At 37.7% G+C, this 17,730-nt stretch overlaps 1 protein-coding gene across 4 annotated transcripts in view; it reads right to left on the reverse strand.

The window, feature by feature from the left end:
- The window catches only part of LOC125691606 (uncharacterized), a 206,110-nt gene that overhangs the window by 53,544 nt on the left and 134,836 nt on the right, over window positions 1-17,730 (reverse strand). For all 4 annotated transcript variants that reach the window (XM_048941108.1, XM_048941106.1, XM_048941104.1 and 1 more), the window contains 5 exons: window positions 13,163-13,266; window positions 7,508-7,678; window positions 4,771-4,908; window positions 4,427-4,530; window positions 3,283-3,418 (listed from right to left, as the gene is read on the reverse strand). The gene's annotated coding sequence lies outside the window, so the exon portion shown is untranslated. The remainder of the gene's footprint in view (window positions 1-3,282; window positions 3,419-4,426; window positions 4,531-4,770; window positions 4,909-7,507; window positions 7,679-13,162; window positions 13,267-17,730) is intronic.

Genomic DNA, 17,730 nt, shown 5'->3' on the forward strand with positions numbered 1-17,730 from the left:
ACACATAAAATGGGTTTGCCTATTAAAACGTCCTTAAATTAAGTGCATTTAATTCCCTATGTCCCTACTCAAACAAGCATATTTTTCATATAATTCCCAGAGTTGCTTTAATTTCTAAACACAGAAATACTTATGCTGTCTCCAGGCAACTGGCCTTGATGCTATTAATTTGCAGGACACAAACAACAAACCGTGTCACTGGTACAGATGTTAAGAAAGCACTTCAGCATTGAATTTTAATTTTCAGCCTTCCATCAACACATGCAAAAACTCCCATTTTATCCTATACAACTTCCTTGACACAGATATCATATCTTAATTTACATAAATCTGTGGAGGAAAGCAAGCCTAAATCTTCTGGGAACGATACTGACTTGAAGCTAATGTCCCTGAAAGATTTTTCTACTGTTGGGTTTAACATCCATTACAAGAATGCTTGCAGTTTTCAGGAAAGGTGTAAAGCTCTAACTTACTCATAACTGCTTTACACAGCACTAAGTATTGTATTTAGTTAGTATAAAGTAATTTGGCATACAATACTTGATAGATACCAGAGATATCAGAAGATAGATACCAATTTAGCATAACACAAGGCTCAGTTTGCGGCACAAGCAGCTTAATTCAGACTACTTTCAGTTAGATGTCCGGGAAGTCAGATGAGGTAAACATGGGTGATCCTCAATACAAGTGAAGGTGGGGAACAGAGAAACCTTCCCACAGGCAAAGATCAGGCAAATGAGATTGTTCACAATGTAGGCTATGCTTACAAGATCATAGAATCATAGAATGTCTTGGGATGGACCCCAAGGATCATCAGGTTCCAATCCCTCTGCCACAGGCAGGGCCACCAACCTCTACATCCGGTAATAGACCAGAAGGGGCCTCACGAGGGCAGAGTAGAGAGGGACAACTGCCTCCCTGCCCCTGCTGGCCACCCCTCTTCTGATGGAGCCTGGGATACCACTGACCTTCCAAGCTGCAAGAGCACACTGCTGGCTCACATTCAGTTTTTCATCCACCAGGACCCCAGGTCCATCTCCCCATGGCTGCTCTCAAAGAGTTCCTTCTCCTAGTCTGTATATGCATTCGGGATTACTCTGACCCAAGTGCAAAACCTTGCACTTTTATCAACTGCACCACTCAGCTTGGTGCCATCAGTAAACTTGTTGAGGATGCTTGAGTCCATCACCAGTGTTACTGATGTTGAAGAGCACTGCTCCCAAGACAGACCTCTGGGAGACACCACTCATCACTGGCCTCCACCTGGACACAGTGCCATTCACCACAACCCTCTGTCTACTGCCTTCCAACCAATTCCTTACCCACTGAATAGTCCACTCCTCAGATCTCTATCTCTCCAATTTGGAGATTAAGGATATGGTGGATGATCCTGTCAAAGGCCTCGCACAAGCCCAGGTAAATGACATCACTTGCCTTCCCTTTGCCCACCGATGTTATCACTCCACCACAGAAGGCCGCCGGACCGGTCAGGCATGACCTCCCCTTGGTAAAGCCATGCTGCCTGTCTCTTATCACCCACTCATCACTCATGTGCCTTAACATGTTTTGTAGGAGGATCTGTTCCATGATCTTCCCAAGCAGAGAGGTGAGGCTCACCAGCCTGTAGTTATCTGGATCCTCCTTCTTTCCTTTCTTGTAAATGGGAGTGATGTTACTTTTTTTTGTTTGTTTGTTTGTTTTGTCCCAGGGAACTTCACCCAACAGCTGTGACTTTTCAAATACAATGGAGAGCTGCTCAGCCACCACATCAGCCAGCTGCTTTAGGACTCTGGGATGATGCATGTCATCCAGACCCATAAACTTGTACACATTCAGTCTCATGAGGCAGTCTCAGACTTGCTCTGCCTTTACAGCAAGGGGGATTTACTCCCCCAGTTCCAACCTAGAGGCTCAGGGATGTGAGCTTCAGGGACATGAGACATATATGAGAATCCTGGCTGCTAGTGAAGACCAAGGCAAAAAACTCATTTAGTACCTCAACCTTCTCCATATCTGTCGTAGCCAGTTCTCCTTTCTCATTTACCAAAGGAGGCATGCTCTCTTTGGCCTGCCTCTTCTGCCCAATGTACCTATAGAACTCTTTCTTGTTGTTTTTAACATCCCTAGCCAAGTTCACTTCCATCTTCCCCTTGGCTTTCCTAATCCTCTCTCTGCAAGTCTGGACAGCAGCCCTGTAGATCATTTGGATTAAAATAAAGTCACAGTATATCTGATGACATCACATAGATTAAGACTCTTTTATCATGATAAAAAGCAGTGATATCAGGATTCAACCCAAAATCACGTCATGTCACTACAGCACCAAGGATGTCCCCATGCGTGGGTCTCTATCAACAAACTTTCTAAAATGTCCTTTAAGCATATATCCTTTTAGCCCTAATGAGTTAATTTCTTGTTAACAGTCTTCAAAATAATCCTAACTCCTGCATTTAAAATTTGGTGTTTTTTTTTTAATTTTATCTGAACGTTCACCTACAGCATATATTCACATGCCATGTCTATTTCTGAGTCACATTTGAACTGAGTTTTTCCAGTTACGCATTTAATGGACTGTTTTTGAGTAAAATTATTTCTTATTTATTGTTTTGAAAATCTGGACTGTTCAGGTTTCTTTGTACTCCCCGTTTTCCTCTGTAGATTACCAACAGCTACAGGTTTGCATCCCCAAGTCACTACACTTTACTTATTACTGTTATTGGAAATACTGGCTACTGTACCTACTCTCATTCCCTCAAAAGAAATAAAATAAAACTCCTATGACAGATTCCAGCAGAGAAGATTAAAATTTTACATGGTTCTGAAAACAGTCAGAGACAAAACAGAATGACAAATTCAGCTGTGGGAATCATCATCTCTCCTTGCAACCACGTTTTTTTTCTCCACAGCTCATGCCTTTGCCAGGCTCTCTGGAAGAAGTTGCAGGCAGTATGTCTGATGAATAAGGTTATATTATACCAGCACCCATCAAAAGAGCACTGTTCTCTTTTGTTTAGAGAATACCTTATCTTTTTGAATGTAATGACTAGAAGAAGTGCTTGAGAGCGTGAGATAGAGTGATACCGTTTCCAGAAATAAGAGCATACTAGAAACTGAATACTGTAGGTGTCAGGTAACTCATAGTCGTCAAGTGGCTCAAAATGAGGTTCCAAGTATGTAAGAGATTGGCATACATAAATGTGATAACCCAGATTCATAGATTTCAGGGTCCAAAAGCCCTATCAGTGTGATATTGCTTAGTTTGACCTACTGCATATCACATACCTCCCTGCAGCAGGACATACAATTTGTGATCAGCAGGAGTCCATCCTCCAGGAAGGCATTCTGTCTTGAACTGAGAACATCAATATATGGAAAATTCATTTCTTCCCAAGAAAGTTTATTCCAATAATTTTCACCACTAAAAAAAAAAAAAAAAGTAGTGTATATTACCAGTTTGTATACATAAAAATATCTTCCAGCCCTGTGGTTCACGTAATAGTTCTCTTTAAGATTCTTATTCACAATAATAAAGCCTTAACCACATCCCTAAAGAAAGAGATGGCTCTATATCTTGCCCTAAGATGTATTTTAGAATTAGCTTTGTGGTGTATGTTTACATTGTCTGTCACCTTTTGAAAATGTGGATAATTGAACTGTATGTGCTACCTTGGACACATAACAGCAAATAAATCCGTACTTATTTTCAGAATGATCTCTTATCCTGCAGACTGTGTTTATGTATCCAAAGGAGCACATCAATTCCTTTTTGTACTCCTTGGAAACAAGACCAGCTCCACTGAACGCACTGCATGTGCTGCAGGACCACTCCAGAAAACAAATTAATGGGAAAATGGTTGCAAAAAACACACTCTTCATCCAAACTAAGGTACCAGCATAGGTATCCTGTAAATCCTTAACAGTTTCGAGATCACTGCTGGATGGAATTCTTAAACCTGAAGGTGAATGCTGAGTTTCCTGTCCTTAAATATACAGTCCATATTTGGTTCTGTTCAACTTAAAATTCTGACCTTAACCTACAGCCATCAAGTGCATTTACCATGCCCTCACCACACGTTCAACACTAAGTTCACTTTTCTTATAATTCACTTATTACCTGTTATCTGAACATTGCAATGAACAGCTTTCAAAACACATTAGTCAAATCCTTTGCTGTATGTGTGCTAAAAACAATAAAATAGTAATAATAATAAAAATCATCCATCCTGGTGAACACTCCTATTTGGAATCAGTCCCCAAAACAGACATACATAGTATGTCCAGATTTGCTCATAAGTTCATTTTACTTGAAAGGAAACTTAGTTTAAGCGTTCACAAACACTTTCTGAAAGCAGTCAGAAATATTTCTAACAAGCCATATAAAAAAAAAAAGCACATGTAATTCTTGTTTGCTCAGCCTCCTGCATACCAGTGCAAGTGCATCTAAAATGTTGTCCTCCTTTCCTCCCTCCTCTTGGACAGCTTTGTCTTACATCTTCCTGTTGCCCACGGCTTCAGAATTATTGCTTTTCTCTTATTTAAAATTAAACAAAACAAAACACATTAGTTTATCAGGTAAAAGCAGATGCTAAAATAGATTCTCCAATTATCACATGAAATATACCTATACATATGTATGACTTTATCAGGTAGTAACAGGTACTGAATATTTATCCCTCCAGCCACAATGGCGACACATTACAAATGTATTACTCTTCAATATCTACTATACAGCCTCCTCCCAGTAGTCTCAAATGGCCAAATATCACCTACCTCTGCTGGGGATGAGATTTTTTTTTTCCTTTTTCCTTTTCTTTTGCTTCATTTTCACTACCTTCACCACAACTAATCGTGCCAGTGGTGTCCTCCAAAAAGTACACGTGTATTAATGCCCATTCATTTCCAATATTGCTGTCAAGGGAAGCGTGTGTGTCAAGAGATCAATAAACATACAAATCAGAAGTAATAAATAGACAAGCTAGGCCTCCAAATCAAACAGAGGTGCTTTCTGGGTCACCTTCAGATATACTTTAAGCACCTCCTAAATTTCACATCATGATGACCTGGGATGAAATCTCCTTAGAAATCTCTGTAATCTAAATCATTTTGTTCCTAGCCAAGTATGAGATTATTTATGTTTCAGCAAACATACAAAAAGCTTTGTTCCTCCTTAACAAAAGAAGCTTCACAGCATGAAGCTGAGCAAAACCTTAAGGAAACTAGTCACTTCATGAAGAACTTGAAGTATAGCATGTATATATTTCATCACTTTATCATAATCTGAGAGCACAGTACACTCATAAACCAGAGAGAGCAGTTCAAGCTTCTATTACAAAGATCTTTTTCAGGTCACTGGCATAAAGCACATAAGAGATTATTGAAAAATCCAACATCAAAACCACAAGTCAGAAAACTGCATAGGCAGAACACCAGGCAAACAAGAGAGAAAGCACTGGGATCAGTGTTCTGATATCAGCATCCTACCCTCAGAATCCCATCATCTGGTAACCTCTGAATCCAAATCATAGCCAAGCATCTCCTGGATCCATAAAGTCCTGGATGACTGAGGACTTGATCCAAAATTATTAGAATAAGCTCTAATAACAGCTCAGATTCCCATAAAATTGTGTCTTTTCAGCCTCTATTTCTTACCTACAGCTTCCTTTTCCCCCTCCACCTCCTCACTTCACTCTGAGCAACAGCAGTTTTGTGATTGAAAGCTGTAAATCTGCCAATGGAGTAGCCAATACATGTGTGCTAATTAGCCAGCTGGCTACCACTAAGCAGCATCCACAGTTGGATTTTGTGTGCCTTCCTTGCATGGCAATGCTTCTGCTGCCATTTGTTACCAGAGGCTTCAGTTTTATCAAAATACCACAACATTTTCTTGAAACTGAAATTGCTTCTGCTTCAAGGATGCACATGCACAGCTCTACCTGATGACATAGGAGCTGGGCTTTGGGCCTAATTCCTTTCATACAATGCAAAACAAAACAAGCTGTACTTCTGTTAAATATTTCAGCCATAATTTTAATGTATCTTTTCACTGAAGTTTCACTTCCGTGAAATAGAAAAAGAGCATATACCTTACTTCACATAAATTGTACAAATATTTTTGTGTGTGTGTGTGTGAAAAAGACGAGTGACCAGAAAAGTAAGAAATCACTGGTTTTATCTTAAAAGTGTAGTTTGTACAATGTCTAATAAATTAGGAAAAGGGCCATTCGCAGAACCATGAAAGGAGAAACGGTTCATTTAATTAATTCTCCCTGTTTGTAACCTTGTAAGTCAAGGAGGCTTTGGAAGATAATATATGAATGTTTAATTCAGGATAGAACTATGTTAGCACGGAGTCTGGGTTTTTTTTGCTCCTCCTAAAGGAAACATTTTCTACGCATTTCAGTGAAGGCTGGCAATACCTGAAAACAGGCAAGCAAAGCTGGCAGGCAATAAATAGCCTGAGCCATCAAAGAGAAACAAAGGGAAACCATTAACACTTGCATCCATCCTCAGCATTTTCAATGCACTCATACTCAACACTAGGCGCTCCAGCCAGTGAACTCTTTCCCTTTATAAAGAAGAGGTGAGTCATATTGAGAGTGAAAACCTCGATCAGAGCAAAAGGTGAACAGCAGCTTTCTATCCCTAAACTCCTACTGCAAAAATAGATCATGAATAAGCTGTCAATTAATTAAATATAGATGACAACTTCCACAAAAAGTCTCCTTTGCACAGTATTCATTCCTCTGAAGAGACACTTCTCTTTTTCTAGAACTGTATACAAGTGAGCAAAAAGTGAAAGTCAGCTTACAAATGGCCCAGAATCCCTAGGAATATGCTCAAAATACAACCATACAGCAAGGCACTTCTCTGTCTCAAGCCTTTCAGCTGTTCTCCTTTGGTCTAGAAATGAGCATTCCAGATTCTTTAAATCAGGATTTTTCAACAACAGATCAGAATTTTCTCTCAAAAAAATTAAAACAGCATTCTGGTCCAAAGAACGTTTGTTGATTCCCATCAATTATCTTAACCTCTCTTTGCTCGTGATCTATTCTCACATTAAGTGGCATTACTGAAATCTTCAGTTTTCCATCAAGAATCTCAGCTATTGCAAGGCTCTCAAAGTGATTATGTGTGCATAATGAATTGTCAAGAGTGAAATTGTCACTCCATCCTCGCTCCTCACTAGGATGAACAAGGCATCTTTTGAACTGAACATGGCAACACTGTGAATGAACTCGGCATCCTCCTGCAGTCTGTCTCCCTCAGAATGCCAAACCATCTGCTCTTCCTAAGATTTTTTTTTACTGTGTTTAGTAAAGTGAAATATGATATTTGCAATGCATTAAATGAATACGCAATTACAATAGCATTCTTATTACTCAAGATACAAAGCACTCTTGAACGCAGGCATAAAGAAAGAGGTATTCAAACTAAGAATCTTCTGTGAAAGAAAATATTAAACAGCTGAAAAGAAAGAGAGAAAAAAAGGCCATCCCAGCTTTCTTACCTACACAATGGGGATTGATAGTTTTCCTCTTCATTAAATCAGATAGAAATATCCCTTGTCTCCTTTTTGGTCTTTGGAGAGTGGGTAGATGATAGAAAATAGAAAAAAACAAAGAGTGCGTCTTCATCAGATGCGTGTAGTTCTTTTTGCTTTCACGATGTTACTCCTATCCTGTGGAACACAACAAAGCACAGGTAAAGTGAGAAAAAGTTTGTATTTGACTAATAGAACTCTAAACTTCAAATCAAAATTGAGGAATTGACCTTTTGTTGCTGAATGTCAAAGTTATTTGCTCAAATCAAAGCTGATACATAAATGTCATCTTTAGAATATGATGGCAATAAACAAGCAGATATAATAAATTAAACTAGCTTTGTCTTGTTATCAATCAGTGAGAGCAGTCATTTTACTCAAGCCAGTATGGCACTGCTGTGAAAACAAGTTCCATGTAAAAGGAAATGAGATTTGTTTCAGTAAGCAGGTAATTTTCTTAGAAAGATAGCTTGGGGGGCTTAATGTTTCCATTTTATGCATAGTAGCTTGCTATCAAGAACATGCAAAAAGCCAGGGACCAGCATGCAACACCCTGCTTAGCCTTAAACCTACAGCTCCAGCAGAAATATCTCCTCACTCCAAGAGGAATTCTCCCCAGAGATGAATACTAACTTTCAGAAAGTCACATCTTCAGAGGCCGCAGCCATGAGACAAATTTGACCAATTTCTCAAGAGGGCACTTTACTCTTTTCCACAGGCTACTTTCATTTTTTGTACTAAGGAGTCTTCTTATGAAATATATGAGGACACAGCAATTAGGGTTTGGAGTTTGGAAGAGCTCTGCAATCTGCATGTCCTGTGCTGATGCTGATATTTGGAATTTTGCAACACGCTAAGAAAGTGCAGCAGCCTGTCAGGTGCTTTTGAAAACTCTGCAGTAACAATTCCTTCATGTACATAACCCAGCACTTTTATTATTAATGGTCATGTTAAAATGCTAATAACTTAGCTAAAAGCTTAGTAATGAAATATGCATGTCGGTACATGAAGATACCATTAAAGTCAATCCACTTACAATACGTCACATAATTTGTGGCTTTATAGTTTGTACCAGCTCTCGGCAAAGTAATTAAAGAACAATCGACTCTTTCTCACTAATTAACATTGTCAGTACGTCCATACGATATGTAAAATGTGATAATGAGTTGAGAACTTTCAGCATTTGGGATAACTTGTGCTTCTTCTCTGGCCTGGAAGAATTTAATATAGGAACACCTGGAAGTGGAGGCATCTTCCTATGCAGTGGATATCAAAGAAGGATAATGAATGGAAGAAGAGGTTAGAAATCAGGAGACATCAAATTATCTTCCTCATTACGCTTCATTAACGGAATCCAAGCTATCAAATAAAAATTATTTTTAGCACAGAGGTAGAATGTTTCATTCCAAATAACAGCATCAGGACAGGGTCCAGAAACACAAGCTTGAAAATACAGAGACTAAGCAAGAAGTGAGAGTAATCTTTTAAATGCCTATGTGTTGGCAAAATGACTTCCCTTTCAGGAATAAATGAATCTGAAAATGCCTCAAGCAACTTCTAATGGTCTGACATATTTAATTTCAGGTCCAGGTGAGAAGTACAAACATTGTTCTTTAATGAGATCACCAGAGGATGAGCGATGCCACGTTACAAAGAAGAAATCAAAAACCCATTGTTCCTTTTTTTCCCACAGTGTCTGAAAACTAAACTGACACAGAATATATGCGTTTCATCTAGTGGAACAAACAGTGCCTCCACATCACCATCACCAGATACATATGGGAGCTATTCCATTTCAGACCACATTTTCTTCAGAGAATATGTAAGAGTGGTAAAACTCACAAGAGAAACTGCCAACACTTCAGCTTAAGCACATCACAAAGAAAACACAGATTCATAACTTTAATGGCAGCATACTGTGACAACATAAATAACACAAGGAATCCAAAACACACCAGTGATTTGTTATTACGAAGACAGTTTTGTTCTCTGAATTCTCTACTTCTATTGTATTTATACATGAGAAAAGTTTTCATGTTCTTCTTCACACACTCTTTCCTGTGGTTTGCATTGCTATTTCCTCAACATACAACGGTTTATTTATTCTGTGGCACTGAGATGTTTTTGCAGTTTCTTCTTTCAGTGCACCTTGCTGACAAGTCACGAGGCTAGATCAATTTTTCTCCTATCAATTAGCATCGGTTGCATCATCTTTGAAGATGTCACGTTTAAATCATCTCCTTTACAACAGACACAAACAGACCTAAATCCAAATAGTCAAACATTCCTCCACTAGGGTTACAACTTTGGGAATATTTATATCTTTGAATTGCACATGCCACCTTATTTGGGTAACTGAAGGAGCTGTAACAGTAAACTGCCTTTGTAACAGGTACTGGGCTCTGAAATCATGTTACAGAACAATATGTATGAGCCGTAGTGTATTTCCTATAGTAACATTCTAAAAGTTATGGTATCCAAATTAAGTCCATGACATATTTTAGTTTTTTACTGCATGGATTTGTCCTTTGCCTTTTTTCAAAAACTCAGTCATAAAAAGCAATACTGATCTTTCTATCCATCTATCCCTTATGAAGAGAGATTTCATATGCTTTATTTGTGACCTGTCTTCCATGCTTGAATTGTGAAAACAACTGCCAAGCATTAACTTTGCATTCAAATGATATCTATGTTTTACTCATGAGTTTTTCATGCTTGGAATAGTTAGAGTCTGTTTATAACCAAAGGGTTCAAATACAGTGCTATGTACTTGGGATAACCAATGAACTGGAACTTAAAACAGCTGTCCTTCAGAGCAGTAACTAATAATGGATTTGGAGTGTCCTCCCTGGGTTTAAAGCAAAGTTAACGTATAATAAGAGGGTTATGAAGGAATCTTGGTGAAGAAAGAAGGGTAACAGTGTTTGTACAGACCTAGAGAGGAATAGAAAATCTTGCAATACTTCCCCATCTATTTCTGAACCTAGAGATTGTGTACGTAGTAAGTGCTAACGCCAGAATGTGTGCTACAGTACCACCACCTCCATCCCCACCTCCCACCACAAAAAAAAGAGATAAAGAAAGGAAGAGACCATACACTTACCAACTCACCATACCACAATATTGAATAATAGATAAAAGTAAGTCATACTTTTCTTTGGATAGCTGGAGGACTGCCAGTGGGATTCATGGCTTACTGCACTGCTGCCACGTACGTTTGCTGAGGGCTTTATGTGAGTGCTGGAAATTGCAGCTGAAGGAGATAAGGCTTTTGGTTTTAGAGGATTATCTTTTTCACCCAGGATTTGGACAGGAGTAAACTTCCACGCCAATTTGAACTTAATATTCAAATAAATATCTAGATGTACATTTTTTGAATTCCTGGATTCTTATTAATTTTAACATAAGCTAATAGTTACAACAAGCTTAGCCACTCATAAGCACAAAAACATAGCATGAAATGATACTGACATATTTTTGGAGAAGATGGATAGCATCTAGTGAATGAGGTAAAAATCGAAGAAGCTGAGATTGGGTAATGTGCAAGGAATGAGAAGTTAAGGTTCCTAGAGGACGAATTTTACATAGGGAATTGAAAAGATATCTTAAGTAATGCATATTACCTAAACAACAGTCTAAGCAAGGCAAAGGTCTTTTTGCAAACACTAGCAGGTAGCTAAACCCTTGCAGATTAACCTCAGTATCAATTCATTTTAGATCACAGACGATACAGCATTGCTATCTTGGCCTCAAGATAATTAGCTCATAATTTTCAAGATCTAAATCTTATTTCCAAGCACACTTAGAAGCCTTTGCTATCTGCCAACAAAAAATAACATGGACTTGAAAAGAAAAAGTGTTATTTGTCTATCAAAAATTGCAAGTTGGCATTCAAATATACTATTCTTCTTATCGTGGGAGGACAAGGTAAACATAACTTTTCATTTTAATTAGCAGATACAAATGCAAGCACTGAAAAAGAGCACTTAAATCAGAGAAATTAAAAAAACTGCCACTCTAGAAAGCTATGGCACTGTTTCAATTTCGTTTGCAGTGCATAGGAAGACTAAATGCCTCAATAGGTACCACTGAATTCCATGCTTTAAATGAAAACAGCAAATTATCTAAGCACTCTAGGGTTTCCCTTTTCATTATTAAAAAGTCAGATACACAGGCAATTTAATTATGTCAGTAAATGCAGTGTGCGTTTCCATGCACAAAAAGAATAATTTAAACCATGTATTTTTTAACAAATCTCTTTCTCATTGTTTCAGAAATGTTTCTGAATGCTAAAAGCCAGCCCGTATTATTCTACTCAAATTTCTTTAAGCTGATTAGATGGTCAAATATTACCTACTTAAATGAGATAATGACTGTGAGATTAATCTAAAGCAAGGCAATATACTGCAGATGAGAAAGCAAAGGGTTGTGAGATGATTGCATGTTACCAGGGCAATAAAATCTAGAGGAAAGAACTATGTACCACTAGAGGTTTGCCAGTGGGAGTGAGAGTTAAATCTGAGATAATTTAATGAAATATTTATTACTGACTGCAAGATATGGCTTTTGCATTACCCCAAATGAGGCTCCCTTGAAAGGTATATTGATTAAACCGCGTGCATTATCGTACTCGTGTTCATAGCAAACTCAAATGGTTTCTCAAAGTTTTTACATAATTACGAAGCTAGTACATATTTTTATAGTTATGGTACACTTCTGAAAGTGTTTTATTTATAAATGTGAAATTTCAATCTATAAAATGCAAAAAATGTCACCAAGTAAAGGAAAATATACAAATGCACATTGACAACATTTACAATAGGGCTTAGTTTAGTACCAATAAAGTGTTTGGCAAGTAGCATTTTATGTGTACTTTGTGCATCATAAGAGCTATACTGATTCATTTGCTGGTGTAACTGCATCTTATTTCAGCAAACCTAGGGCCCTCACAGACTCTTTTCATTAGTAGACAGAGCCTGCTTTTGCCATTCTTTCTACTTACAGAAGGGAACAGAGGTGGATTTTCTGAGAACACAAAAAGGACATAGTTATATCAAGACCATCACTGCTGCAAAATCTGAGCATCCCACCTTATCAGTATTCCTATTCTCATAGGACTCTCCTGCTGCTCTTCAACATTTAAATATGACCTGAAGCATGGTAAGCCAAATAACTGCCACACTCAAATAGGGATTGCCAGTATGCATTTATGCTTTTAGAAATAGTACCATAAAGGACTTACAGGAGTCCATCCTTTTTTTGCTATCTGATGTAAAAAAAAAATAAATCTGAAAGCTAGAATGTATTAATGTATTCAAGGAGCATCTCAAAAACTTTAAATGCTGAGCTGTGTTTAGCATAAGTTCTGAATAAACTAAAAAATTACAGAAACAACTCAGATTTCGGAGAGTTGCCAAAGGACTGGAGGAATTCTATCTTCAAAAAAGGTGAGAAGGAGAAGCCAGGGAACTACAGGCCTCATCTTGATCCCTACGAACATGATGGAGCAATCTTGGAAACCATTTCAAGACACACGAAGAAAATCATCAGTAGAAGTAAATATGGACATGGCATGGGGCACTCTTGAGCAACCTGATAAGCTTCTACGACGCAATGACTGACCTGGTAGATGAGAGTGGAGAGCAGTGGATATTGTCCACCTGGATTTCAGTGAGAATTTTGACACTGTCTTCCGTAACATCAGCACAAAGAAGATGAAGGATGGGCTGGATAAGGAGAATGAGACAGACTGAAAATGGGATGAACAACAGGACTCCAAGAAATGTTATCAGCTGTACAAGTCCATTTGGAGGACACTAGCTCACAGTGTACCCTAGAGATCAGTACTGTTGAGTATCTTTGTTAATGATGACAGGGCAGAATGCAGCCTCTGCAAGTTTGCTCGGTGACACAAAACAGTGTGGAGTGGCTGATAAACCAGAGGAATATGCTGCCATTCATTAGGACCTGGACAGGCTAGAGAAGTAGGCTGACAGGAATATCATGAATTTCAACAAGGCAAGATACAAAGTCTTGCAGCTGGGAAGAAAAAAAGAGATACATGCTGCAGCCCACTCATTTTCTGAGTCATCACTGCCTTTAATTCAGACAAAACTGAAAACACAGCTTTCTACAAAATACTGCATACATTACATAGAAATAAACTGTGAGACTTAAATATAGCTTTGATCTCAAAAATCTGCCCTACATAAACCTAGACTTGAAAAACATCACTTGACAGCACAACACAAGTCGAACACACACAATTTCTTGTAAACCAACGATACATTTTTCTAAATTTGTTTTTTTTTTTTTTGAAGTGACTGAAGTCACAGCATCTTGAGAGATGCATAAGAATATAATGATTGAATGCAACCTCAGTACTAATTACCTTCTGAATGCATTCTGCTACAAACTGTTCCATCAGGTTTGAAACATTTTAATCTAGAATACTGCCCGGGTCCCAGTGAATGTACAGTATTTCATCCAGTCTACACTCACAATTGTGAACATTAATAAGGCAAGACAAAAAAAATGGCTTTCACGTCCCAAGCAAATCTCTGAGCTAATTAAAAAGTTTCTCAGTTCTCAGAAGAACAAAAAGATTTATTGCTTTCCTTCTACAATATTTAAAATACTTTTCTGAAAAATTATTCAATTAACATTTTTAATTACTTTCACCGAGGTCATGAAATACTTCTAAGTAGCTGAAAAGTTCAAGCAAATTGTAATAATTACATCTACATTTGCATCTTAACCTTTTTGTTTAACATTTCTGATTCTTTCTTGGCATTTCAGTGCAATCACCAATGAATTTTCTCACTAAAAACAACTCATGCTTTTTTTGTTTTGGGCTCCCCTCATGAAGGTATCATTCCGTAACTCTGATTAAGTTCTGATGAACTCCATTATAGGATCAAAATCTTTGTTCATTTACTGAACATAATTTTATCGTATTTCTATCGTACAATGACTGACTGCAAAGCAATAAGACTAGATTACAGATCAGATCAGTTGGAATTCAGTACTCTGGACCTGTTGCTTTTGCCTCAGCCTCTCTGCTATTTCTTAGGTGCAAATATTTCCTCTCAAATGCTCCATTTCATAAGTATCTTGCAATCTACACATCTTATGTCCATGAGATCACACTTCACTGTAGAAATTCAATTGTCTGTAGAGGGTTAACAGATGTTTGAGAGATGTTACACAGCTCAGATACCAGCAGGCCAGCAGTAATAATTCAGAGTACTGACTTTTTCTCTTGCTGTATTCATAGCAACTTTTAATGCAACCTATTCACATCCATAATATCTCTATAGTAACTCTTTTACTAAGTCTAATTTTTTTCCCAGACTCAGTATGTGGTAATTTAGGTATTACCATCTGTTTTCTCTCTTCTGATGTATGCTCCCATTTTGGTATTTCTTCCTTCTTGTGCTGGCTATACTTCATTCAATTTCTTAACTATTATTTTCCTTTCCTCTGGTGTTTCTCAATGCATAAACTCGGCATGGCTAGCAGAAAAGTCTTCAGCAGCATTCAGCTTGGAATATTTATCACATAGGCTGATTTCTGGGTTTATGTATCAGACATTTTAAAATGAAGACATCAGATGAGAACAATTCAGCTTGCTGGTGTTTACTATTAAATTGGTAGACAAAATATCAAAATGGATGTATCTACCTACTCCTACTCAGCTAATGAGGATGAGTAAGAGCAAGAGGCTGAGAAAGACAGCACTTGTTCCACCACACACATTCTGTTCTTACCAACAGAACATTCATTGGCATTTGCAAGAGATTGCAAGTGTCAAAGGAGAAGTTAAATTCAGATTTACAGCCTTTGAGATATGATGTTCTCCATCATATCTAAGGAACTCTCTGCTAAAACCATAATCATCCAGAAGAGTACTGCGAGCTGGCTCTTCTTTCATCACAAGGCAACATCAGGCTGGAAGTGTGAGATGTTGACATAACCCTTCTGAGCAGTAATGCTGTAATCCTACATCAGGGTAACGCATTCAGGAAAAGCAGCAAGCAAGGCTGCCTCACGTTATTCCCAGTATGTGGTTATGTGGAAAAGCCCACAGGCCCTCGGGGGTCAGTTTTCAGTGCCATTTCAGACAGCACAGACCTGTTACCTCCTGCTGCCATTAGCACATACAAATCTTATTTGGCTTATGAGGCTCTTTTTTTTCTTTCTTTTTTTTTGCAGTTACCAGGTGGAGAAATTCTTCCCTTAGTGATTCTGTATGTGACCTCCCTAAGAACCCAATCTAAACACAAAATGGGTTTTCTTGACAGTTTTCTTCCCTTCCTCATCTCCTGCCAGTACTCCGTTCTGCACATTGGTCCCTTCAGAGCTTACTCCTAATTGCTGCTGGAGTTAATTATTTTTCTGCTATACAGGGCTTACAGACCAATTGCTCCAAAACACAGTCATTTTACTGGAGACTTTATTAATCTCCTTTGCTTGTGAAGATGCCAAAATCTATAACATCTACTATTTTTCTCTCTTTTATTTGACCAATTATTGCAAAAACAAAACGTGGTGGATTTTTCAAGAACCAATGCGTGCTTTTACTTAAATTCCAGATATTTATAGGTTGTTTAATAACTTGTTCAGGTATTTTAACAAAACAAAGTAGTATGGTTCACAATTTCCAGATCTCTAATGTTCATGCCATCTGAACCTCGAAATTATACAGAACTTCTATACTAAAATTTCTTAAGTTTTCTTGCATCTAACCTAATCTCCACTACCTGCAAAATAACCCCTAGAGGCTTTGGAAACTCCTTAACTACTCCAGAGCAGATTTCACCAGGCTTTACTACCTTAAAGATGTACCACCTAAATGTTCTTACCCTGTTGAATCTTATTGTCACCTCCTTGTTTAGATGATCATAACCTATAGGTCCCGGCTGGGCTTTTTTATTCAAGTATGGAGACATGCAAAAAACGAAAAGAAAAAAAAAAGTATTGAATACTACAGCGTTTCTTCAGCATTTTGTTTCTCATTCTTTCCTTATTAACTACCGAGGCATTCCTCTTCTGCTTTTATGAGTTCCTTGTTGACTTTCACATTTCATAGTACCTGCAATATTTTGTGTCTTTACTAACTGCTCTTCTATATATCTCTCTCCACATTTACCTCTTATTTTTGCATATTTTTTCTTCAGAAGTTTTGCTGTTTAACACATGAACTACTGATCCAGCGGCAGATATCACAGGACATATTTAGATATTGCTCTCACTTCATCAGAAAGATTAATTCCTTGATAAGCTAAGGAAAAACTTCAAACCTCTCTGCCTCCTATCTTACAACCTTGTGCTTTAATACCCTACTGGGAAAGGCTCTATACCGAGAAACACTAAATAATCGCTTCCTTCTTTATCTACGCTGAGTTTATCATTATCAACTTGACATTGTTAATATTTTTTTATATTTGTTCTTTTTATAACATCCCTGCATTCCTGAGCTGCTTTCTGTTCTACCTTAGCACTTTTTCCCTGAAGATCCTGCATAATTTCCAGAATTATTAATAAGTTTTATTGTCCTTATTCTTTCTTCCCTGCAAAGATGCTGTTATTTATGCTGTCAATTTCTACTAAAAAAGAAAATTTTACAGTACGTAATTGAACAGTTTATTTCATTGATAACTGTTAACTTTGGTCTTATTATTGCGTCCTAAAGGAGACACCAATGGACACATGGGAAGGCTTGCTTGAAAGAGCCTCCAGAAAGGTCAAAGTGTTGTTTGTATTCTTTTTTACATTGGTATACTGTTTGGTTTCATAAGTTGTTTGAGTTTTCTTCCCACATTATAAATACCACAAAGCTCTTTCAATGAAACTTCAAATTATGTTGCCAGGATGGGTGAAGACTGCAATTCACATCATTTAAAGAGGCCTGACTGCCAAAGGGTTTTTTTTTTTTTGCTTTCTAGCCTCAAAGCTGTTTACTACTCATATCAGAAGATTGAAAAAAAAAAGAAAGAAAGAAAGAAAAAAAAAAACATTTGCTCTTCCATTTCACTCTATGAAATGGCGTGTAACTGTTATTTGGGTGGTAGGTTCTTTTTTAGTGAAATTTACAACTTCCACAGGCACTGCACGCTTTTGTTGCTTGTTTGCTTTAAAGCAGCAATGTTTTTAAGAAAAGTCTGAAATTTGTTTGCTGTTACAGTAGC

This window comes from Lagopus muta, chromosome 4 (assembly GCF_023343835.1).
Source record: "Lagopus muta isolate bLagMut1 chromosome 4, bLagMut1 primary, whole genome shotgun sequence".
Classification (NCBI taxonomy): Eukaryota; Metazoa; Chordata; class Aves; order Galliformes; family Phasianidae; genus Lagopus; species Lagopus muta.